This window comes from Drosophila albomicans, chromosome X (genome assembly GCF_009650485.2).
Source record: "Drosophila albomicans strain 15112-1751.03 chromosome X, ASM965048v2, whole genome shotgun sequence".
Lineage (NCBI taxonomy): Eukaryota > Metazoa > Arthropoda > Insecta > Diptera > Drosophilidae > Drosophila > Drosophila albomicans.
Window position 1 is genome coordinate 10327513 of NC_047627.2, and position 27042 is coordinate 10354554.

General features: G+C 36.2%; 1 protein-coding gene across 3 annotated transcripts in view; it reads left to right on the forward strand.

The window, feature by feature from the left end:
- Positions 1–27042, forward strand: part of LOC117571310 (irregular chiasm C-roughest protein) — a 254399-nt gene that overhangs the window by 188075 nt on the left and 39282 nt on the right. Inside the window, exon 2 of one of the 3 annotated variants that reach the window (XM_034253396.2) lies at positions 508–549. The exons of the other annotated variants lie outside the window; for them this stretch is intronic. The gene's annotated coding sequence lies outside the window, so the exon portion shown is untranslated. The remainder of the gene's footprint in view (positions 1–507; positions 550–27042) is intronic. 3 annotated transcript variants of the gene reach the window in all.

The window sequence follows — 27042 nt, forward strand, 5'->3', positions numbered from 1 at the left end:
TAAAAAATAAGTAAATTGTTCTTTCAATTCCTGAATTTAAATACTTGAACGTTTTTTACTTACTGAATTTATAGTTATACTTGAACTTAATTTGTTTTTGTTTCTAGTTTATAATACTTATTATAAATATTAGAACAATTTAACTGTTAATGCTTTTTGTTTTTAATGCTTGAACTCTTTTTAAAAATATTTAAGTAAAGAAACAGTATAATTATTCTATTAAATTTATAGTTGTAAACATTCAATGCTTAAATATAAGTTCTCTTGAAATTGTTAGTTGTTTGAAATACTTGAACTGTTTATTTTAGTATTTCAATATAAGAAAACTTTCATTATTCTTTTAATAATATATTATAGTTTTAAGTACTTGAACATTTTAATTATTCCTTTGTTTTCATGCTTTATACACTTGAGACCTTTTGTTAAAGTATTGAATCGTAATTACAATTATATTATTATTTATATTTTTATATAAAAAATTATAAAAATTACTTTATTTATTTACAGATTTCAACATCGTAACTTGGACAATGTTCATCGCACAGAATTGTAAGTTATGATTATGAAAGCAGCCGAAATTTTTTGAAGGATTTGTTTTGCTTGATTTCTGCAAATGTGAATTATACATTTAATTTTTTTTTTTTGTTTTATTTTTTGTGGGTTGGCTATAGACTACTGACTGTTGACTGCCTTTATGGTATCTGCCACATCAATTGGTTGTGCAGACAATTTGTCTTCCACCTTGACGCTCCTGCTGCTGTTGCTGCACAAAACCAGAGTCTTATCTCATGGCGGGCGCTGCCTGTCTTGTGCTTTACGCTTACATCATTTGTTATGCTTATGCAAAAATGAGAAAACCAAAAACAGAAAGAAAAAAAATACTTGGAAAAAAATGAAAATTTTTATCAGAAGACCGACCGCAAACAGAAAGCGACAGCGAGAAGTAGTAGAAGAAGTAGAAGAAACAGAAGTAGAGGAGGGGCAGTTGAAACCGAAAACGCAGCCACAAAAAAAAAAAAAAAAAAAAGAGAGAAGCCGAACCCAAAAACCTATTTCGAATTTTCGCACACGCGGGCTTATCAGTGGCTTGTCAGGCCTGCCAAACCCCAACCAACTGAGTTGCCTCCCCTCTTCACTCCCCCCTCTTGGCCTGCCTCGCATTAGCTTGGCAAATGCCTTGCCCCATTGTCTCAAGCTGCAGTTGAACGAGTCTGTAACTGTAGCTGCTGCTGCTGTTGCTGCTGCTGATGCAGTTTGTAGTTGTTGTGGCTGCTGCTGCCGCTGTTGTTATATCCTCTACCCATAAGGTAGAAGGGTATTATATCTTTGTGCCGGTAGGAAATGTATGTAATAGGCAGAGAGGGATGCATCTTCGACCCATTATATATACATATATATATACATATATAAATTCGAATGTAGATATGCTTGATCAGCGTGAAAAGCTGAAATGATTTAGGCTTGTCCGTCCTACTTTGTCTGACAATCTGGCAAATATTCTTATCTTTGTTATTTTTTGATTGTAACAGTATATTGATATACCAAATGTAGCCTTCGGTATATGCCAGATTTTTTGGTATGTTAACTTGGTATATTTTTAGAACATTACCACAATTATGATGTACTTGTTGTTGTTATATTTTGATTATAATCGTATACCACATATGTCTTTCGGTATATGCTAGTATTTTTGTATATTAAATTGGCATATTTTAAGAATAATACCGCAATTATGTATTATTCTCTGGTACATTTCTGAATGTTATAGTATATTAATATACCATATAGCGCCTTCAGTGTATGTTAGTATTTGTTTGGTATATTAGTTTGGTATATTTTTGGAATAATATCGCAATCATTCTTTACTCTATTGTATCTGTTGAATGTTATAGTATATTAATATACTAAATAATTTCGGTATATTATTTTGGTATATTTTAGGAATAATACCGCAATTATGTATTATTCTCTGGTACCTTTTTGAATGTTATAGTATATTAATAAACCTTATAAAGCCTTCAGTATATGTTAGTATTTGTTTGGCATATTAGTTTGGTATATTTTTGAAATAATATCGCAATCATTCTTTACTCTATTGTATCTGTTGAATGTTATAGTATATTAATATACTAAATAATTTCGGTATATTATTATTATATTACTTTGGTATATTTTGAGAATAATTCCGAAATTATGTTGGTCTCTATGGTATCTTGATAGTTTTTTATACATATACCAAATATAGTCTTTGGTATATTTAAGTACTTTCTCCATATATTTTTAAGGTATATTTTAAGAATAATACTGCAATGTTTATTTAGATTGGATAGCAGGTATCTCACAGTCGAGCACACTTCACTGTCGCTTTCTGCTTTGTTCTTGTTGTGGTTGTTGCTGCTGTTGCTGCTGCTGCTGCTGTTGCTGGTCGCCTGCTAGAGTCACATTTAACCTTTTTGCTCGTTGACTGCGGCGTTTCGAAATTGAAAGTTTGTCGGCTTTTGGCGCCAAAACTGGTTTACGGCTCTGGCAGAGTTGCAACTGCCACGGTGCGCGGCACGGTGTGGCACGTTGCGGCGCCACGTCCAAGCGAGCGAACGAACGAACGAACGAGCGACCAACCCAACCTCAATTTCTGTTCTGCGGTCTCTGAGGCTTCGCTTGCATTTCGGCTTTGCAACAGCAGATTGGCCCACTAATTTTTGTGCGCCTCCTGTCAAGGCACACCACCTACAGCTACAGCTACAACTACAACTACAACTACAACTACAACTACAGCTACAGCTAAAAGCCGCATGCAGCTAAAATCCAGCTTCCAGCTTTGAGTTCGAGCTAAATACAGCAAACAGTGTTCTAGCTATAGTTACAACATGCAGATGCAAGGGGCAGAGGCAAATGGGAGAAGAGAGACTGAGAGTCTGAGAGTCTGAGGCTGAGAGTCAGATACAAGTCAAAGCCACTAATTGCCACAGTGGCTGCGGGGGGAGGCTGGAGGCGTGGCATGTGGCATGGCTGCTTCCACTCCCCAAAAAAGCTGAGTTTTTTTGTTGTTGTTGTGTCCACATCTTCGATGCACGTTTGATATTTGCTCAGGTTGCTGGGCAAGTTTTAGTTGAGCCAAAAGCCAAACCCGAAATTATTTACAACTTTGTGGCGCATACTTTAACCTTTCAACGGATGACGCATGCACCTGTCCTGCCTCCTGCAACAACCACCTCCCCCCCTTTTTATAGGCAGCAAAAGTAGAAAGAAAAGCGTCTTCCGAAAAGATTAGAATTTATTTCCGGCTGCGTTTTTTTGTGTTTTTTTTTTGGTATTCTTTGCTCTTTGCTTTTATTTTTATGTTGTGTTTGTTTCGCATTCTGTTGTGCAAAGTTTTTGTCGAAAAACTTTTGTTTGTTGTTGGCTGACCGACCAAGCTGCCTCCTCTCGAGCCCTGCCGCAGAATGCACAACATTGGTCTTGCCACATTTATATGCAAGCAATTTTTTTTGTTTTGTTGTGCTGGCAACAAAATCAAAGCAACTCTTAACAATTATAGAATGCAGAGGGAGGCAGAGGGCAGAGGCTTCCTCTTCGAGGTGCTATAAATAATTACAAGCAGCTGAAAAAGTTTTTTGCATGCAAACTATTGCCCGACTATGCAGAAAACTTGAGCCAGAAATCTCCCGCTTCTTGCTCTCTCTCTCTCACTGGTCAAATGCTGTGGTCAACAGCACAGCATCGGCAGCTTCAACTTGTCTTTGGCTGCCAGCTGGAAAACGTGGCCAACAATCTGCGGCACGCCAGCGAAGCCCCATCGCAGCCCCATCGCAGAGTCAGTTGGCTGCCATTTGATAAATTGCTGCTAATGTTTGACTCCAGATGCCCAGTTTGCAATCACAGACTGTGGAGAGTTGTATGCCTAATATGCTAATCTCATTCGCCACTTGCAACGCACAACTTACAACTTGCAACGCGCAACTCGATCAGCTGCGAGTGCGCGACTCATAAATTCCTTTTCTGGGAGCCAGGTGCTAAAAGTGATCAAGACTAATCGCCCCCAGAGAGAGAGAGAGAAGTCAATGAATACCATTCTTGTATCGTTACCATTTCAAGATCATTGCAAGTGCTCTGGCATTGATTCTTTTTTTTATTTGCAATGGGATTAGCATTAGCATCTGTGTAGAATAAAATGAGCTTTCATATTGACGTTAAGCGTGTCATAACCATCGGCGTTTTTATTGTTATAAGATTTTCATTGAGTACTATATTAATAGTCTGTAGTATGACTATAAAATTGAAAGTGATTTACTGTGTTTGTGAACACAGCTAATACGATTTGCAGTAAGTATTGTAAGCACTTTATTAATGTGTATTTATTACTGTTATTAATATGGTTTTGAGTATTATTTTAAGTATTCATTGAATTATTTGTTGTTGACTATTGAATAGTAACTGATTTACCCATTTTATTACTGCGTTGTTCGTAGATTAATTTGTGTCTTAGCACTATAAAAAGGAATATGCATATAAAAATATAGAACTGTAATTGATTTACATTGTGTTCTTAACTAATATACCATTTGCCCTATTAATCGCAAGTGTTAATCTTGGTAGTACTATGAAGGATTTATATTAATTACTCCCATAAATAAGAACCCTTGAAATCTTTGAAAGCTTTGAAATTACGGCATGTTAGTCTGTCCCTTATTTTTATATCATTATTATTTACTATCATAAACAGTTATATTTCCAATTTTTAATTGTTAAAAATCTTAGGAGATCTTTAACAGATCCTTTTAGTTGACAAACAATTCAATTGGATCACAGCTGATTTGGCTGATAATCTAGCATATATTGTATTCTACGCTACATTTTTATAGTGATAGCATATTAATATACCATATATAGACTTCGGTATATTTTAATATTTTTGGAATATTATTTAGATATATTTTAAGAATAATACCGAAATTCTTTTGTAATCTTTGGTGTATGTGGAATTTTAAAGCATGGTATCTTAAAGCATTGTTTTCCTTTGACCGATATGTGTATATATGACCGATATGAACGATCACATGTGTAGATATAATAAAGGCTATATACAGACCCTAAAATCATACACCCATCTAATTCCACAAAATCTCGAATAGTTTTCTTAAACGATTTTTGAATTTTTAAAATTAGTTAAAATGCCAATCTCATTCTTAATGTCCATTCGATAATATTAAAAAGTGTTCCCTTTTTTTTTCCTTTTTATTTCATGTTTGTTTATAAATATTCATTATAATTTTTGTTTTTTTTTCTTTAAAAATTTTTAATAATTTTTCTACTTCTTTAATTAATTTTGAGTCATTAATTTAAAATAGTGTCATAATTTTTTTTTTAAGTTGGTGACAATTTTTGTTCACCGTACTTAACACATTTATTTATTACTTATTAATTACGAATTGTTTTTTTCGTGTTGTGCCCTCGACTTTTCGCTCAGTGCATGAATTTACGAGTACAGCTGAGCTCATTGCTTTGACGTGGACTCTGTTTAATTGCGCTTTAATTAACTTGCATTGTTGAAAGCGACGTGTTGTCGCTGGCTGCTGCTGCTGCTGCTACTGTTGTTGGCTGCTGGCTGCTGGTTGCTTGCAACTTGCAACAGTAACTGCAACTGCAACTCAAGCCTCTTGCAGTCGCTCCGCACGTTGACTGCGGCTGAAGAAAGTATGCGCTGTGTCCGTTGGAGCCAATGTTTGTGTTTACGTTTGTGTTTGTGTTTTTTTGTTTGCTTAAAAGTGTTGCTCTCAGCAGCTGTGTGTGTGTGTGCGTGTTGGTGTTGTTTTGAATGCCAACTCAAACAGTCAAGTGTCGTGCAGTGAACTGTCAATAGAGTGTACAACATTTTTATATATATTTTTTCACTGCTCTCCTCTACTCTACTCTCCTCTTCATTTCTTTCACATCTCTGCATACAAATGCTGCTGGCAAATAGAATGAATTTAATGTTGTTGCTGGCTGCTGTTGCTGTTGTTGCTGCTGTTGTCGTAGATGAAGCAGACAAACAAAGCGACAAGCACACAACACCCTCAGTACACCAGAATGAGTGACAACTTCGTCTAGCACCTTGGCCAGCCAACGCTAATGAGTCGTGAATTCAGAGAGATAGAGAGAGAGAGAGAGAGAGAGAGAGAAAGATCTTCCGCTCCTCCCAGCTCAACTCTTACAAGTAATGCGTGCCAAGTCCTGAATTCTGAGTCCTGCTTGATGCCCAACAACAACTTCCTGCTTGGCTGGGCTTTTGTGTTCCAGTTGCTGTTGCTGTTGCTGTGGCTGTTGTGCTGACTAATCCATTTCATTGAGAACTTATCTCTCTCTTGCAACTGGATTCTTGCCTCAACTCTGATTTACTTTATGAATGAACTCACATTTCATTCATTGCGCCGGGAGCCTGCGGTAAATACTACGGCCCGTACTACAGAGTCAGCTATAGCAGCAGAAGGAGAAGGAGAAGGAGTTGCAAGGAGTCTGCAGCCAGGATGCATGCAACGGTATGCGCCTATTATGAGCAGAGACATGCGACAAGGATATGCTTCCGTCTTTGGCCCAAATAGAATGCTGACGCCGCTGAAGCTGTCGCTGTCGCTGAAGCTCTGAAACCGAAGCTGACGTTGAGGCTGATGGCGTTGTCGTTGCGGTTGTTGTTGTTGTTGCTGTTGCTGCTGTTGTCATCATTCTGGCTGCCAATTAAAATGCCACCGCCAGGCAAATATGTGTCTGTTTGTGTATGTATAGATTGTGAAGGCGTGCCACCGCCACACACACAAACACACACACACATACAGAGCCTCCACCGCCGACAAGCCGACAGCTAACAGCCTGTCTAGAGCAATTCGCTTCGCCTCCTCCGCCCTGCCCACACGCCCACTGCAAGCGACCCCTTTAATGACGCTAAATCAAGCGTGCTTTGCATTTTTCTGAGAGTGTTCAGCTCCAAAGCGGAGCCAGCACAGCACAGCACAGTGACTGTGGCAGCCACATCCTTGCAACATCCTCCACGACTCACGGCTAACAAACCTGCTCCACAGCCATGCCCTGCCCTGCCCTGTTCTGCCCTGACCACCCCTGACTTTTCTTTTCCTCAAGCTTCGCTGATTACACTCTCCTACAGTCAAACACACACACACACACACCAAATTTTTGCCATCTAATTATGCTTTGCAGCTAATCAAGTATTGATTAATATTACACTGTTTAGTGAGCTTTTTATTTGAAATCAAAATTTTAAAAAAAATTGATCGAGAAATCTACGCTGTTTTTGAAAGAGCAAATTAAATCAATTCATAGGGGAATGGATCATAATTTAGCATCTAAAATACATACTATAAATTATTATTATTTTATTGAAGTAATCAATACAATTTCTTATTGCAATGAGATGAGCAAGATCGAGCTAAAAATAAATGCAGTTTTACTATAAATAATAAAATCTCCTCAAAATAGAAATATCAAATGGTAGATCTCCTCAAAATTAATAAAAATCCAAAATATTTTTATTTTATATTATACTGAAGTTGTAAAATATTATTAAAGTTATTCAAAAATACAAATTATATTTAATTCCTACAGCTGAAAATATTGTCTAAAATCATTTTAGCCTTTACATAACTTAGATTTAAGAAATTTTTCTTTTATTAATTTTGAACGAAATGCATTAGTTTCTTTTTTTATATTTTAATCTTTAAATAACTTAGACTTCTAACATTTTTCTTTCATTAACTTCGGATGAAATGCAGTTCTTTGCTTTATTTTACTGTAATCTCTCGTTACTATGATTAGAAATGTATGTTATAGGAATTTCTTTAGCGAAAGTGAATAAAACTATATTTAAAGCATTTTTTTGCTGTTATGTTTTCATTCGTAAATTAACTACAAAATAGATTGTTTTTGATTTTAGTTTTAAATATTATATTTAGAACTTTAATTTACTTTTGCACAAACGTTTAAAATTTTCGTCCCGTAAAATGAATTTGATCATTAAACAATTTAAATTAATTTTTTCGATATGTATATGTATAGAATACGAATTTTTATGTAGAAAAGAATATAGAATTTATGTGAACTTAAATTATTTTAAGCATTAAAAACAATTAGAATTTCTTTAATAAGAGTTAATTAATATTATTTCCAACATTTCAAGTTATATTTATATAATGAAAACTTAAATTATTATAATATAATTACTAAACAACCTAAACGTCGTGAAGGATTTTTTTTAATAAAAGACTCATTGTATGAATAATTATTATATGATAATATAATATAAATATAATGATAATATAATATATAATAATATGTTATTTTAGATGTTTGAAATGCACTTGCAGTAATAAAATTCTTTTTTTTCTTTGTACTTAATATATTTGATAACAGTATACATCAATTAATTGCTAAAAAAAAAATGTATGCAATAAGTTAGTTATTTGTAGTAAAGAGTTTAAGAATTCATGTGGCTAATCTCGCTTGTCTAATCTACAAGCTTCTTGACTCCACTTGGGCAGCGCAGTGTCATTTGCGTTTGGGCTTGTCGCTTGTTGTGGATGGGGTGCAACAACCCATGTGACATGTGCTCGAACTTTCAAGTGCCTGACGGCCCAGACTGCTGCTGCTGAGCACCGTTTCTTGCTTCCAGGTAAGAGAAGGGAAATGGGAAAGTAGTAGGATGTAGGATGAAGGATGTGGGATGAAGGATGTGGGATGTAGGATGCAAGAAGAGAGGGCGACATCGTCGTCGTCGTTTCACAGTGTGGGCGTGGCCAATTAGCATTTGGCATTATAGAGCAGCAACCCCGTCCAAACGCCTCAAACATGCTCAACTAAAAATAGTCAAAAGTAGAGAAAAGAAAAGAACCGTAAAAGGGTTTCCCCCATTTGAAGCTGAAGCCGTCGACGTCGTCGTCGTCGTCGTTGGCTGGGTCATAAGTGAGTCACGTTGACGTCGCCGTCACCGTTGTCGTCGTCGGCCACCGGAAGCGAATGATGCAGAAAAAGGCAGCAAGCGCAACACAAAACAAACACAAACAGAGTTTGGGGGGCAGCAACAAAATAGAATCGAAAAGAAAGAAAAGAAATCCTTAGAAACGCAGAGACGCCCGAGTCGAGTGTCGAGCGTTGAGCGTTGAGAGTCGAGAGTTGAGAGTTGAGAGCCGCCCACACCGCACACATGACGTTGACAAATGCTCCGGACCGTAACCGGGTCTGTTGATGGTCTGGAAGGGCACCTGGCCAAGGAATGCTCAGGAATCGGGGTGGATACGAGAGTATACACTACTCGATGTGTATATGAGTCAGCCGGGCGCGCGTAATCAGTGCACCTGCGAGGCAAAACAAAACATGAACAAAAAATACAAAAAGAAAACGCGACGGAGCACGCGACTAAACCGACTATGCACCCCGAATACCAAATACTATCGAGCAGGCTGAAAGGGAGCACACACCAAATGCCAAATGCCAAAAATACCGAGCAATGAAATCACGAATACCCACAAAAATATACACATATGTATAAACGGATATCGTAGTCACAACTGGAGACACTGAGTCAGCGTTAAGCGAAAGTTGTCGCTGAAATCACTTCGAAGTTCGAACGTTTTTACTTTTTTTTTTTCCTTCCCCTAGACCCTTTACTTTTCAAAAAAGGGTCCTTAAGGCATATTGCTTCAATTTTTGGTTTTCAGTATACATTTAATATAAAATGTCAGTTTTGGCTTAATTACTAGTTATTAAATTTAATAAAAAAAATTAAATTCAAGAAAATTGAGTAATTAATATAAATATGTAAATTTAATGCTACACTTCAATAAAAAGAGGACAGTTTGTTTCAGCCAAACCTTATGCTAATTAATTTCATAATTACACAACAAATTTTTAAATAACTGCAACATTGTATTATAACTCAATATTATTATTATTAAACATATAAGAATTAGGTGTATTCAATGCTACACTCCAATGCACCAATTCAGTGCATATGTAAAAATTAAAGGGTCTATTACAGTTAATAATAAAGCTAACCATTTTTGTTTTTTTTTTTTTTTAATAAATAATGCTCTAACAAAGCTCAAATTTAGTATTTTAATAAAGAAAATAAATATTAGAGTTGCATAAGTGCATTTAATGCGTACAATTCTATAAAAAGGAAAGGGTCTATTGCAGTCATAACTTTTGTGTAACTTTCTTACTAATTTCATTTTTTTTCGTATGCAAGCAGTTGTAGGCGTCCCTTTTTATGTGTGAGTGTGAGTGTGTATCTGGTGTGATAAGCACAAATTATGCAAAACAACAACAGCAATAACATGAACGACGGCGACCCTCTGCACTTGTCGGGCTGCCCATTGAAGCATTGCAAATGGTTGTCTGTCGCGCACTCGCGCTCTCTCACTCCCTCTCCTTCTCCCTCTATCACCTGCTCTCACTCCCTCGTTGACCTGTCGCCAACGCCGTGTCCTTAACTTTGTCCGTCCAGCCGCCAACTAATTGCAGCGCACGTGACGCCGACGCCGACGACGGCGACAGGTAACCGAATCGTCGTCGGAGTAATGCGAAACTGATTGAATGTTGCTACGAAAAATGATCGCTCCAATAGACACGAGACGAGTGTGCTCGACCGCACAACACCCTGGGCTGCTTTAATGCATTATTGAGTGCACCAAAAATGAATGGATCGATAGATAAAACAAAATGCTTAAACGAGACTTGTTTCCAAAATAGAGAATAGAAATAAAGTTAACAGTTAAGCATATCTTCGATACAATTTTCAATATTTTTGAATATTATGTTAAAAACATATTCCAGCACATCTCATATTAGGTATCAATTTATTCAAAAATTCCCCTACTTATTGAGGCTTAGATGTGTGGCATGTGAGAAGTGAAAGTTGTAAGGAAAGGCATTCATTGACTTGATATTTTCTGCTCAGGTAATAGGATAATATTGACCTTGATCATATGAGCAGGCTGCACACTTTCTGCAGCTCAGTTGATATAAGAATATTGTGCTCTTAAAATAAATAAATAAAGAAAAACGGGTTTTAGATGCTCTCTAATACAGCACAAAAAAATATTACAACAAAAATGCATATTACAAAATACTTTAAACTACAAAATGTTATCAAAAGAGTTAGCATTAATTAAAAATTGAAAAATATGGTTATGCAGCTGTAACTAAAGCGTAGCCAACTTTTGGTCAGCTATTTGGTCACCGTAATTATCAATTGACCAGAATGCATGGGCGTTTTATTATCCAGTGAAATATTTGATTACCATGTGAAGTACCAAATATTGCAGCGAAAAATTTAATTTATTGTGCATATTTATGCGGTGTCCATTAGAGGCGAATGCAGTTCTCTCTCTCCCTCTTTTATTTATCTCTCTTTCACCCTTTCTCTCTCTGTTTCTATGGGTAAATTTATGAGTTGACTCTAATACCGTGTGCAAAAGTTCTATTGATATCACCAGCAATATAATGGTTCAATGTATTTTGCTTTATGCAAATCGAAATATGGGGTCAAAATTCATTTTGGAATTCAAAAAACGAATGCGACTATTGCTATTGATATATTCTGGAACTTGTTTGAAAATTGTTGCCACATAAATCTATTTAATCTGCAGCCAGAGCAATGCATATGATTATGGCTGCAAAATGTGGTTGAATCGTTGATCTCCTTCTCAGACCTATGCTGACTGTTTTAACTGCAAATTCAATACTGTTTGTGAATGAAAAGAATATTAACACCCAAATGAATTGATTGAGTATTGAATAAATACTAAAAGGTTACTTTCAAATTAATATTTTCACTTTTATTTCATTTATTTTCTTTATTAAAAAAACGTTTCTAATTTAATTAAGATTTTTCTACGATTTCTTTAATGCCAAAAGTTCATTTCTTCATTCACAATTCATTTTTATAGTAGTTTAATGCTTTTTTCTTTTATATTATTCAGTTAACTTCAATGTAAACATTTCTTAATAAATTTTAAGATTTCAAGAAATTGTTTACATTGTTTACATAGGTCTTTTCTTTTTACTACACATTTATTAATATCTGTAAATATGTTTCCAGATAGTTTTAATAGATGGCAAAATTTGTATCTTCATTTGCAGAATTCGTTTTCATAGTTTACATATCTTATTTTATTTGAATATTATTTTTTTAATGAAACTCTTTCAAATAAACTTTAAGATTTAAAGAATTCGTTTACATACGAAGTTAGATAGTTATTTTCTATTTCCGAATTGAATCTTAACAATTTCTAAATATGTTTCGAGATAGTTTTAATTGAACGCAAAATTTTACATAGTGAAATACTTTTTTCTGTTTGATGATTCACTTTTTTTTTAATGGAAATCTTTCGAAATAAATTTTAAGATTTCAAGAATTTGTTTACATAGTTGCATAGTTTTTTTCAATTTTACTTTACAGATAGTTTTGAATAGATGGCAAAATCTGCGGGTTCATTTGAACAATTAACGAGTTGGTTTTGTGTCGGCTTGAAGTGCTTTGATTTGCCACTGCAGTTATTATGTATTATTATTATGATGGTCATTATTATTATTATTATATTTGTGTAGAGGCCGACGTGTGTTGTTATAATGAGAGCCTGTGAAGTCAGGTAGAGAGCCGGGAACTAGAAACTGGCAACTGGCGACTCGTTAATAAACTAGGTCTGAGATTGAGAACTGGTGTGTGTGTGTGTGTGTGTGACGCGTTAATTGCCGTGTCAAGGTCGCACGCATATGTGCCACGCCCCCCTTAAGGACTTGACTGGGCTCGGCTCGTACACAAATTATAGAACTAACAAATTATGATTGTTGCCGTCGTGTGGGAAAGAGCGAATGACATGCCACAGCCACATAGCTGAGATACAGATACAGATACAAATACAGATGCAGAGCTAGAGATACAGATACAAGTACGCCAGAGATGCTAAAGATGCTGGCACGTCTAATCCCCGAACGGCAGCCTCATTTCTGTTTGTTAATTACACTTTAGTGTGTGTAATTTTCACAGGATCTGACAGCGGCGACGGCGGCATCATCATCATCGTCAGCCAACGTTGCTTCACAGGAAGTCCGAGGCAGAGGCAGCGACTGAGACAGAGACAGAGTTGAAGTCAGCGGCAGAGAGAAGACAAGTGATACAAAAATATTTTAAAGCCACGGGGGAGCGAGGAGCGAGGAACGCAGAACGCAGAAGCAGGTACAAAATGACTTCACACAAAACTAGATAAATAAAATGTGCACAAAACAAACGAGCGAAAAATTCAAAGAAATCAATTGCAAGCCAAAAGACACGTCCAACTGGGCACCGGCTCATCTCAGTCTCCGTCTCAGTCTTCTCCTTTTCTCTCTCGGTGTTCTCTCTGGAGATGAATGAACCGCACACGCATACGCATAGAACACGCACAGCCTTTATATTGTTTGGTTGTCGAGACAATCCCTGCTGGCTGCTGGCTGCGTAACTCAGTCTCTCTGCCACCGGAAATGCAGCACATTTCACAGACACAGACACTGGGAAAGGGAATGGGAATGGGGAAGGGGAAGGGAAAGGGGAGTGCGTGCTGCTGCAAGCGCTGCAACTCTCAGCAACAGCAACAGCAGCTGTCCAGCCTTTTGAACTAGTTACGAATCGACACAGCACAGTGGAGCAAACACAGCTGAAAAACGTTTTAAATGCAAGCAAACCTAAAAGATAGAAACACTTCACAATGTGCCGCTTGCAACGTTGAACTGGCCTTGGTTGCAATGCGGCCGCAGCTTAGATAAAGCCAAACTTAATCAGGCGGATTAATCGCATTACAAATTGTCGCTAGAGACAACATAATGTGGCAAAACTGAAATGTGCGGCATGCCTCCTGCTGCTGTCGCTGCTGTTGCTGTTGCACTTGTTCGCTGACTGACCTTTGAGAGGCAAAGCCAATGCAGACAACAGACAGCAGACAAGAAACAGAGAACAGAGAAGACAACACACAATGATGTGTGGCAGCTGCGACGCACATGTGGCACAAAGTCTCGTTGCTGCGTCGTCGTTGTTGCACCTACTAAGTGCATTTAATTGACACCACAGCGATGGCAAAATCCGCGCCTGCAATTAGCCGCATCGAAGGGACAGAGACAGAGAGTGAGAGAGAGAGAGTTGATGTCGCTGCTTTCAGCATTTTCCCACATGCCACTGACATCTTTTCCCGCAACTGCAACTCTGGCCAAGGTTATTATCACTTTACTGCATTTAAATCGCCAACTCAGTCACCTCTCTCTCTCTCTCTTTCTCTCTTTTGGCTATGCGCTACTTTTCCTGGCCTACAAATTATGCACAAATTTTTGCAGCCGCTTCCTCATTTCCCCCTTTCTTCCACTCTCTTCTCTGGCATACTCACCCCAGGCGGCAAAGATTGTAACAATTCTCAAGCGGCACAAGGTTGCCAATTGACTGAGAAACCCCATTGTGAGCGGCCCCAGCGATTTACCTGTTGCCCCCCAAAGGGCCCCAACAACACACACACACACACAACTGCAGCAGCCAGCGTCAGCTGCCACACACAAAGAGAATATAGTAAAAACATAACTAAAAAAAAAAGAAAAAGAAAAAGTCAGCGGCAGAACTTGCGCATAAATACGTAAAGTTTATGTCTAGAATTTGAATACAATTTATTTAGAGCACTTCTGCTGAATCATCTACTCAATTAACTTTCCACTTTCAGTTGATCTATTTACGTATTGTTCTAGTTGCAACTGAATTAGCGCTGAACTGAATATAGACGCATAAATTCGTATATCATTATGTCATTTCTCAGCAAACCAAATACAAATTAGAACAACTTCTAAGGAAATAAGTTTAAATTATAACTAAACAACTCAAGCTCAAATTCCTTCAAATATTTAGTATATAACGAAAGCAAATGCGAACATAGTTAATATTAATATAAAATCATTGAATTGGAAGTAATTTTTTAAGCATTCTTAACGCAAATATTTACATCAACTAATTAAACGCTGTAATTTCTTTATAGATAATTTCTCTGTTTCTGTTTATTATATATCTTACAAAATAAATAGTTTTGAAATGTGAAATTGAAAAAGATTGTATGATACAGTGTACACTATAAGCCAATAACAGGCATTAATCTACATTCAACATTTTTTATTGATATTTTTATACTCGCTACCCAAAAAGTAGAAGAGTATTATAACTTTGTGCCTCCAGGAAATTTATGGAGAATTCTCCGACCCTATAAAGTATATATATTCTTGATCAGCGTCAACAACCAAGAATATCTAGGCATGTCCGTCTGTCTGTCTGTCCGTCTATCTGCATGAACACCTAGATCTCAGAGACTTTAGAAAAAAGAAATTAATAAAAAACAATTCCAAGAGTAGTTTTAAAGCTAAAGGCATTTTTTGGGTACATACAAAAATAACTATAGTTTTTATAGTTTTTGAAAGTTCGGTTGCGATCAGATACAAACTGATGAAGTTAAAGTTATTCTCTTTTGTATAGTTGCTTTGACTGACATTCTGGTATATTCTGCACTATATGATATATTTCAAATGTAGTACAATATCAATAAACAAATTAAAGGCTTTGGAATATTTTAGTACTACATTAATTTGGAATATTTTAAGAATAATACCGCACTGTTTTGCTTTTATGCAGATACCTCTCTTACTTGGTTTCATGTAAAGAAAATAAATAGTATTCAAAAATTAAATTCAAATATAAATAAATAAATTCGAAAAGTTAATTTAAATGAAAACATTTTAATGAAATTCTAGTACAGATTTCTGCCAACTATTTGTCTATAAAATATATATTTGTATGCCTAGCGGTATTTGCAGCCTGCGTTCGTGTCAAAGAGTCGAGAGACGAGAGACGAGGTTGTAACGTACAATTCAAGTTATAGATAATGGTTGGCATAATGAGTGCATGTAATCTTTTGGATTTCCTTTCATGAATACTACGTGAGTGTCCAAGTTTCAATTGTCATTATTTTTAACTGAGGCGGAAGCTGCCACAGCAGAGAGCAAGAGAGCGAGAGGGAGAGAGAGATGAAAATAAAGAGACGAAGAATGCGACAGAGACAAAAAGACGACTATGGCTAAGACTGAGGTGTTTATTGTGCGTTTAGTTGTTGTTGTTGTTGTTGTTTCAGTTAACGCACGCAATACGAAAATGACACAAAAAAAAAACAAAAAATACCAGAATGAATAACTCTGTGTGTGTGTGTGTTCGACCCTGTGTGTGTGTGAGTGTTGTAACAACAACAGCAATAATAATAATAATAATAATATAAGAACTACAAACGGGGCACTGGACATGCTATTTAATAGCCCCCCCCGAGATGCGACGCTGTGTGAGAAAAAAAATCTCTCTCTCACTCCGGCAGAAAAGAAAAGACAAATAAAAACAAAAAACTATATATATATAAAGGGGCAGAAGACTGTGCATAAGAAATTATTATAAATTTTATTTAATTACGACAACACACAGAAAAAGTGTGTTAGGTAAACCATGGGACAAATGAAAATGTCAGGATAGAATTGGGAACTAAACCCGAAAGTGACCCAATGACAGAGAAACAATAAACTAAACAGAACAGAAATGGGCGCACATAAAAACTCAAAACTGAAACAGCGGCAACTCAAAGAGAGACAGAGACAGAGAGAGAGAAAAGGAGGAAGAGTTCGACATGAAATGCTCATTTGGAGTTCAGTAAACCCGCCCACACATACAAGAAAATAAAACAAAAATATTTGATTCTCGCACAGATTAAACCACACGGCATTGATCATCATTCAAAATCGGACTTTCAAATTGACATATTCCCCCCAGTTTTTTTTTCTTCTCTTTTTCGAAAAGGCAACACTTTCGATCAAAGTCAGCAAAGGTCTGTGAGTTGGGAACTGGCTTTGGGGTCTTTGCGACTGGCGTCTGGGATACTTGCCAGCTGGTTGTGAGTCCCCAAAAAGAGACAGACAAGATCGTAAAAATTACCGAAAAACGAACAAAATTTGTCGAACTGACGGACAGACAGACAGACAGACGGACAGACGGACAGACGGACAAACAGACAGACGGACAGACAGACGGACAGAAATCAGGCAGGCAGCAGGCAGGGAAAAGATTGTTGTCCTTTTTAGCTCGCACGATCACGCACAACCTTTCCACTTCATTAGCAGAAACACACACACACACTGATCACAGACTACCTACGACACAAGCACAGCTGGAAGAAGAGAACACTCCTCCTAACTTCTAACTCCAAATCTTATCTCAGCCACAGGTCGTGCTTGTGGTTGATGACAGAACAACAACAAGAACAGCTACATACATGTGTATTCTACATACATACATATATGTATTCTTCCATCTGTGTGCTGGATTTCCACATACTAATGATGCTCATTAGATGATCTTTAATGTTCGTCAAAAACCAATTCCCAGGCGACATTTCGTTTGAATTACTCAACAGACAACAGATTTTCATTTTTTTTTTTCGGGGATTTTCTGAAATTTTCAACTATTTGCTGTGCTATTTTTGGGATATAGTTCTTTTCCCCCACTCGTCGTTGATGCTCACTTGAGATGCTCGTCGAAGTAACTCTCAGATTCGGTGATGATTTGTGAGACACAAGCTCCGCTTACAAAGTTGCCAGGGGAGGGTCCTATATTTAGACAGAAATTGTTATACCGGAAGGAGCCAAGAAATGCGGCGAGGCGATGAAAGAAGAGCGACTAGTTCTGAGTTCTGAGTTCGGAGTTCTGGCTAAGTGATTTTAGTTGGAAAAATATGGAAATCATAACGCCACACATTATGATTTTTGCTTCAAATATATATAAAGATTTAAGTACAGAATCTTCTACTTTAACAACAACCTTTCGTTTAGATTATACTAGCATATGAGTAATTCTTGATTTATTTCAACATAGTTAGATAAACGAAATAAATATGATTTATTTATCAAGCGATAGAAGAAGGTTATGCATTAGTTTAGTTTATAAGATAAACAACAAATAAAGCAATACTTATAAAAAGTCAATTCAATCGATGAATAGATAAATGGCGATGAAATGAATTGGCAAACTGATTTATTTTCAAACATTATGTGATTTGTAATGAATGCTAATGATTGATAATGAAATATTTGATTTATATAATGAATATACAAAGATATTTGTTTGATATAAATGATTGTAAGATAATACTGTAAATATAAATGCATCAATACAAAACTGCAAGACAGTTAAATGTGCTGCACATATTTCGGACCAATTTTTACAATTGTTGTAGGGAATTCTCTAAATGGCTTTAAGTAGATTGCTTTACAAGTTCGGCAGGCAAATCGACCAGCAGTAATTTAATACAAGTATTTTTATACCCGCTACCTATACGGTAGAAGGGTATGATTATTTGTGGAAACGGAAGTGGGCGTGGCGATAATTTGAAACAAACTTGATCTGCGTGCAAACATAAGTGTAGTCGAAACTAGCTCTGAGATCTAGGTATTCATATGAACAGACAGAGAGACGAACAGATGGACATAGATATATGTATCTTCTCGGTTGTTAACGCTGCTCAAGAATATATAGACTTTATAAGGTCGAAGATGTCTTCCTTCTGCTTGATAACTATATTTGCGGGTATAAAAATGGATGAAAAATTCGTTGCAGATAGTTAGATATTAAGACAAGTTGATTGACATATGGATATGCCGCCATTTAGTTATGCAGATAGCTAAATAGCTAAGCAGATATACGATATATATATAACATAGTACTGGATTGGATTGGCGAGTGTCGAGAGCACTTGGAAGGCATGTGAACAGCAACAACAAAGCGAAGCGAGCCCAGTAACTAAGTATGCACAACAGACGGCATAATTACCAGCCTCCACTATTTTTAGTTGCAAGACTTTTCTTCCCTCTTTTTTATAATACTTTTTTTTCCTATCGCCTCGCGTTGTTTTTGCTTTTTGATAATTTGTTGGCGTTTATACTTGTTTTGGCTTTGTCGCTTGGCTCGCTCGGCTCGAGTTCAGAGAGGCTCGATGCAGAGGTTCACTTTTCATTTTTGTTAAAGACACCGCAGAGCGCAATTTCCCAGGCCAAAGTAAAAGCTGCGCTTAGGCTAACATGAGTCGACTTAATTAAGTTACCAGCCAGCCGCAACTTTAGCAATTTCATGGTTTGCCATAGGCGAGAGGGGTAAGGGAGCAGAAGAGCAGCATTATAAATTGGTATAAAAAGTGTATTTTTTTTTTGTTTAGCTTGTCAAGTTATGCCACATTGTGCAGGCGCCAATTTTTGAAGTGGGCTTTCATTAAACACATTTTTGTTGCGAGTGTTTTAGTTAGTTGCCTCGCAACAACAACAACAACAACAACAGCAACAAATAAATTGAATTGCAACGAATTAAATCAAATGAAAACAAAAGTGCGACGAAGCTGTGAAAAATGCTTTCCAATTTTTCATTTGGCAATTTTGCAGGAAAACAAAGCCACAACAGCAACAGCAACAGCAACGGCAACGGCAAACGTAAAAGGACATCTAAAATAACTGCAAAGCGGCAATCATAAAACACACCCACACACCCAATCACATATATAGCATATTTCTATACATATATAGTATATAAAATATACTATATAATCTATAGTCAGCCGTCAACCGCATACAAACAAAAGGTGCAAAAATTGTGCCGTAAAAAGCCGAGTTTGTTATTTCTAGATGTATTCGTATAAAACCACCAAAAAAAAAAAAAAAAAAAAAAAAAAACAGCGATCCTAAGAGCCACATCGACATTCACATTCACATTCAGATTCAGATTCACATCCATATCCCGCACTCAATTTGCATGCCAGCTGATTTGTTGTTGTCGCTCGCGTTGTTTATGTTGCCAATGCTAAAGTTGTTTGCCTGTTCTGTTCTGTTCTGTATATACCATCTATCTATCTATCTATCTATCATATATGTACTATATATATACTTTATCTACCCATCTATGTATCTATCTATCTACATACATTCAGTATATACTGTATACCATATAAAAATCTGAAATAAATCGCCGTAATTTAAAATTCAGTCAATGGCGTCGCAAATAAATCAAAAATTTATTGTAACGCATTTAAATACATGCATATTTCATCTATAAAACTGAACGATTTTCCCAGCGAATCGAGTTCGCTTCACTTAGCCGAATGCAATGCGACAAGATTGCGGATTATTAAAGCACTTTTTTGTCCCGTTCGTTTGCTTTGTGTTTGTGTTTGTATTTGCTTTTGGCCAACTGATAACCTTCATCACCTCAAATCAAAGTCTATTTATTGGCCCAACTATTTATTGTCTTTCCTTCTGTGATTGCACATTAATTAATATTATTATTTTATTGAAATAACGAATACAATTCCGTTCCATCCTGATTTCACATAGAATTTGTTGTTTTTCAAAATTTGGTTTAACGTTTGCCACATTTCAAAGGAATATTTTATATGTATTATTTGGAAAATTTCAACTTTACTGCAATACATTTTAGTCTTTGAATTCTAACCTTTGAAAATATGTTTTAATATATTCAACATTTTGGTGTTTTTTTTTATGTACGTTTACTAATTTTATTCATTATTAATATGTGTCTATTAGAAATATTTTGTTGTTCAGGCATTAATATATTTTATTTCATAAATTCTAAAGTCTGCATTTTAAAATTTTCTACATTTTTGAGAGTATTTCAATAAATACCAAATCTATTCGTTTTTAATGTACACACATATTTTATTATTTATTATTGTTATTATTATTTTTTTTTTAGCCACTTTAGTATGCCTTAAAACATTTTTAGCTCAAAGAATTGGCAATTTTCTTAAAGGTTATCAATGTTTAATAATTTTCAATATTTTATTTGTGTATTTTAAATATTTTCTATATTGCGTTCATACATTTTAATACGTAATTTCCAAATACTCTAAAAATGTATTTATATTTTTAGATTACTTAAGGTTTTGCAATTGAATTTATGCTTAATATTTCTTCTTTTTTTTAATTCAAATTTTCACATATTTTTTTCTACAAATTCAAAGTAATAAATCTTTAAAGTATATTTAACGGTTTCTATTTTTATTGAATATTATCAGGAAAGAATCATGTTTGAAATAAAATGTCTATTATATGCAATAATTTTTCATATACAAAACTTTACTTTAAATTCGAAATATTTTTGAATTTCTTACTTTTACGCTTCAAGATTGCATCTTAAGTTTCGGCTTGCCATTGATCTCTGTCAAATTTGTGTGTGAATAAATTTATAAAAATACTGTGGCTCTGTGCTTGTCCTTGACACTGGCCAACAATTCAAGGACTTGAGAGTTTAATTGATGATGCCAAGCAGAGAACAGAAAAGCAAGAATAAAATAAGCAAAAACTTAAAAACCGCCAAGTAGCCAAGACTTTTGCTTTGGTTTCTTTTTCCATATACATTTTTTTTTTCTTTTCAAGTTCATTGTCACCAAAACTGTCAGATAGAGAGCGAGAGAGAGGAACAGTGAGAGAAAGAGAGACAGAGACCCCCTCAAAGTATGGTTAAGGCGACGCCAACGACCGCGACAAGAGCTGAAAATGCCATAATCCAATTATGAATTTTCACATAAATTTCAACTCAACCCGAACTCGAACCCGAACTCCAATACGAATATGAAATCACAAAAAAAACGAACGAAACGAAGAAGAAAAAAAAAAACAGCAGCCAAATGAAAATAGCTTGAAGAGAGTGCAAGCAGAGAGTGGTGGAAATCCTCCCGCAGTTCCCTCGCCTAATAATAACAATAAATTTTCGAGCATGAAGCAATTCAATGAATATAATGTCTGAATGAAGATAGAGTTTCGGGTTGGACTAGGGAACTGCAGTTGATGCGATGCTGCTTGGCAAGACGTTGACGAGGTTGATGGCGACAGACGACAGACGACGGTGAAGCGATTGGAGCTTAAGTTTTAAAGATGGGGACAACATAAAGCGCTTTTGTCGCAAGGCTCCCCCAAAGCGTTTGTCAGCAGGAGAGTAACAGACGATACACAGTGATAGTCATAGTCATAATGATAATGCCTTGGCTGGCAGCTTGTGATAATTACACTTACAGAGCGTCAATGATAAAGCGGCAAACTCACAATTCCAAGAGTTGAAGTAGGGACAAGGGAGGACACAACTGATTTTTCAGCTCGATGTATTCTCAATATATATGTATATATATAGACGCCATCTCTCGCTCTCTGTCTCAAGACAACGAACATCTTGAGTTGACTCATTCAAAGTCATCAGCGAGAGTAAGAGCAACATCATCATCATCATCATCAACTCTGGCGTCGAAGTCATCGTTGTGTCATCTTAACTTGAGTACACTCCCCACTCCCTTCCCCTTCCCCCTCCCCCTACTCCAAGTTCTCCTCTTTGATGCCCAGCCCATCGGCAATGACAGTTTCATTTATTTAACATGCTTTTGACTGCAGTCAGGATTCATTTTTGGTTAAACAAACACGAATCCAAATGCATTTCTTAGAGTCAACTCACTTGCTTCACAATTGTTTACTCTCTCTCCCTCTCTCTCTCTCTCGCTTTCTCTTTCGCTGTGTTCATTTAGTGCAACTCCCAAGATTATCCCACTGATTGAAAGCACTTTACTACTGCTCAACACAAAGCACTGCCAAATGCATTTCAGAGAGCGAACTTGCATCGCATTTCATTTGATATTCCTGCTGTTGCATCTCGGCGAAACTAACTGTCCAACAGCCAAAAGTGAAGACACTATTTTTGAGTGCTCACAAATGAGAGAGAAACTCTGCACTTAAGTGAGTGCTGCCAAATTGCTTTGAATTCAATTAAATTTTGATTTTTATGCTTAGTACTTCTGTTAACATGTCGTTAATGTCCGCATCATAATAATGATCTGACTATCAATTCGTTTTACACAATTGATGTGCTTAGATATGTTTCGTTTAAATTTTTATCAAATCTTTGTTTATTATTTTGATTACAATTTTAATAATTGTATTATTATTATACAGAAGTCGAGTCTGCTTAACTGAAAAAAAAACATATTTTACAAATATTCCAAAAATATACCACAATAATACTAAAATATATCAAAAGCCACACTTGGTATATTTCTATAGTATTGCATTCGATATATGCCAAAGAGTAAAAAATATACCAGATACAAATATACCAAAAATATACCAAAAATAATACTAAAAAAACAAAAGACATACTTGGTATATTTCTATAGTATTACATTCGAAATATGCCAAAGAGTAAAAAATATACCAGATTAGTATTGGTAAAAATAATCCACATTTCCCTTTAATTTCTTTTAATATCCTTAAGTCAATAATAAACAAGTAGGAAAGCTACAGTCGAGTCTGCTCGACTTTGAGATACCCTACATTCATTTTCAATGAAACCATATTCTACAAATATACCGCAAAATATACCAAAGACTCTATTTGGTATATTGATATGGTACGTACATTCAACATATTATATAGCATAGATTACAAAATATAGCAGAGTATAAAAATGCTTCGCTTTAATTTCGGTTAATATCCTCAAATATACAAATATACCGCAAAAATATACCAAAGACTCTATTTGGTACATTGATATGGTACGTACATTCAAAATATTATATACCATAGATTACAAAATATACCAGGGTATAAAAATTCTTCTCTTTAATTTCGGTTAATATCCTCAAGTCAAATCTTTGTTTATATTATAAATATATTAATATTAGTTGTAATAATCCACTTTTCCCTTTGAATTCGATTAATATTCTTAAGTCAACAATTGGAAGTGCTTCGCTTTAATTTCAGTTAATATCCCCAAGTCAAATCTTTGTTTAGTATTTTAATTGCAATTTCAATAATTGTAGAAACGCAATGTCCGTCCTCATTTTCCTTTAATTTCTGTTAATATCCTCAAGTCAAAGATTTGTTAGTAATTGTAATATTATTTCCACTCTTCTCTTTATGATTCGTCATTTAATTTACTTGCATTGATTAATGAAAAATGCAATTAAAATAGTCATATTTATTTAAATTAACGCACATTGCTGTTGCCATCATATTTGTTGGCTGCTGGCAAAATTAATTGCTTTAACTCACTTGTAATCGATTCGTGTGCTACTCAAATTCACATTCACATCCACATTCAAATTCAAATTCATTCATTCCGCTTGCATTTCCTTGACGAACTTTGTGCTTGCTCAATTCATTTGAAATTTGCATCTTGCTGTGTTCGATTTCAGTTTCGAGATTTTGGTTGCAGCTTTGCTCTGGGTTGCTGGTTGCTGCTGTTGCTGTTGTTGCTGTTGGTGCTGCTGCAGCAATTGTAATCTTCACACTCGCTGCCATCCATTGCCACTTTCAAATCACTTTCGTTAGCTGTTGCCTGGCCTCCCTTTTTTGAATCCACTTAGCCTGAGTTGTGTCGTCTCCTTCTTCTCTCATAGCTTCGAAGAAGAGAAAAAACAGACGCAGCTCCCTCCAGTCCCCTCACTCCAGCCAGCTACAATCATCTCCCACTCTGGGTGCCTTCAAAAATAAGTATAAATCGAGTGATCTGTGGCAAGTGCTTCGCACTTGGGGCATGACAGGGTCTGCTGCTGCTGCTGCTGCTGCTCTGTATGTGATTATCAGCAATTTTCCATAAAGAAATGGAAAATCGAAACGAAACGAAATGAAACGAAATGAAATGAAATGAAAGCAAAGTGGCAGGCAACGTGGTAAAGTGCCATGGCCACGGCTCCGTTTGCCATCGTCTACGGCAATGAGCTACGTGCCTTTTCGGCGTTTTTGCAGCCTCTCCTCTGCCCGTTTGCCAGAAAAAACAAACAGCCAAAAATAATACACATAATATAGAGATGGGCTATAGCTATAGCTATAGCTATAGACTTGGAATTGGAGTTGGAGTTGGAGTTGGGAGTCAGATTCGTAGCTGAACCAAACAATGAAATGAATGAGATGATGCTTCGAGTTTGAAATCTGTTTTTTTTTTTTTTTTGGTTTTTCGTTTTTTTAGAGGCGTGCGAACCTCGTAACAAGCATCGAGAAATTGTTGACAGTGAGCGAGAGAGAGAGAGAGAGCCAAGGAAATGCGTTAATGAAAACAGCTGCCAATGCATGTTGTTGGGCCTAATCAATAATCACACACGCACACACACACACACACACACACACACTCTTAGTGTCTTCTCACTCCTGTTTCATACACACTTAACTCCATCTCTCAGTCCAGTTTAACTACTGCGATACTGTTTAACTATCGCCCACAATTGTCGGATTGTCTCTATGTCTGGGCATATATGAGAGAGTTTTACGAGTTTCCAGTTGCAAGTTTCAAATTACGAGACGAAATGTTGAATGTTGGCAATTTTAATTACTTACATTTCACTTTTGTTCAAATGGGCGGCAGCCGCGCAAGTGCACAGACCCAACGCACAGTGGGGCCAAGCATCATTTGCATTTTCACGCGATTTGCCATTGAAAATAATATCGAAATTACTTTTTTAAACTATCTATAGAAATATCTAGATTTACCAAAATTATGTAAAGTTAACTTAATTCCGTTTTTATTCAATTTTGTATTTCTTTTAAATTTTTAATGTATTACATCGATATACCAACTATAGCCTTTGGTATATTTTAGTATTTTTGAATACATATAATACAAAATTTACCACATTTTAAAGTGTGGTTTTCTTGCATAAATATGCAAAGTGCATGTAAAATTTGATAAAAAATTATAGTATTTTTTTAGAGAAATACTTTTTAATGACAATAAACGTCTATTGCAATCAAGTCTTAGTTGCTTTGGCTGACACTTTGATATATTTTGTACTCTATGGTATATTTTGAATGTAGCATCGCTATACCAATTATAGACTTTGGTATATTTAAGCATTTTGTGGTATATTTTTGGTACGTTTCTATATTCTTTAGAATATTTTTATTTGTGGTATATTTTTCGGTATGTTTATATAAGCTTCGGTATATTTTAGTATTTTTGCGGTATAATTTTGGCACGTTTTAGAAAATGCTTTTTATTAAAAATGCTTATTACCTAAATTTGCAATTGCATGTAAAATTCCATTTACTCAAAAATTAAGTCACTTTCGTTTTCCTTTTAAAATTTCACTGGAATATTAAAAAAACATTCAAAAAGTGTATATTTTGTTTCTAAAAAAACGCTAATTTCATTTTTGTGTTCCTTTAATAATTAGATAGCTTGGGCTTATTCAATTTAAATTTACAAAATCATATTACCTAATTACTTGCCTCACTGTGCCTCAACACCCCCTCCTCACTCCACAGAGAGAAACTTGGACTAAACTCCCAAACGTGCTATAAACCGGAGTCACACGCACACGCAAGGAGTCGCAGTCGCAGTCACAGTCACAGTTACCCGTTACAGCTCACAAGTCACGAGTCAGAGACAGAGACGGAAACGGAGGCAGAGTCCGAGTCGAAGTCTAAAGGTTTGAGTTAGATTGTGACGCGTGACAAGGGGCCGTGGGGGGGCATGTGGCAGTGGCAGTGGCAGAGACGGGAGCAGGGGCAGAGGTGGAGGCAGTGGCTGCTTTTTAAGTAATTACCGTTCGCCTGCCATTGCCATTTGCCATTCACCTTGAGGCAGCCCCAAAGCGCAGCTCAAATAACCCGAAACCGTTTTGCGAAATTATTTAGACAGCGAAAGTAATCGGATGGCGAATGGTGAATGAACGGACAGCGGAGACAATGGAGACGGACAAAGACTATGTGTGTGTGTCTGTGTATGTGAGACATGCTAGAAGAACAGCGGGATAGCTTGGCAAGGCGGCTTCACAAAATTTAAATAAACTTCAGTGAGTGCAAAATACCAACACGTACTCGCACTCACCATCGACAGCGACAGCGACAAAAAACACCCACCCAAAACTCTGCCTGCATCTGACTCCATCGAAGCCATCAACACGTTCCACACTCACCTCACCT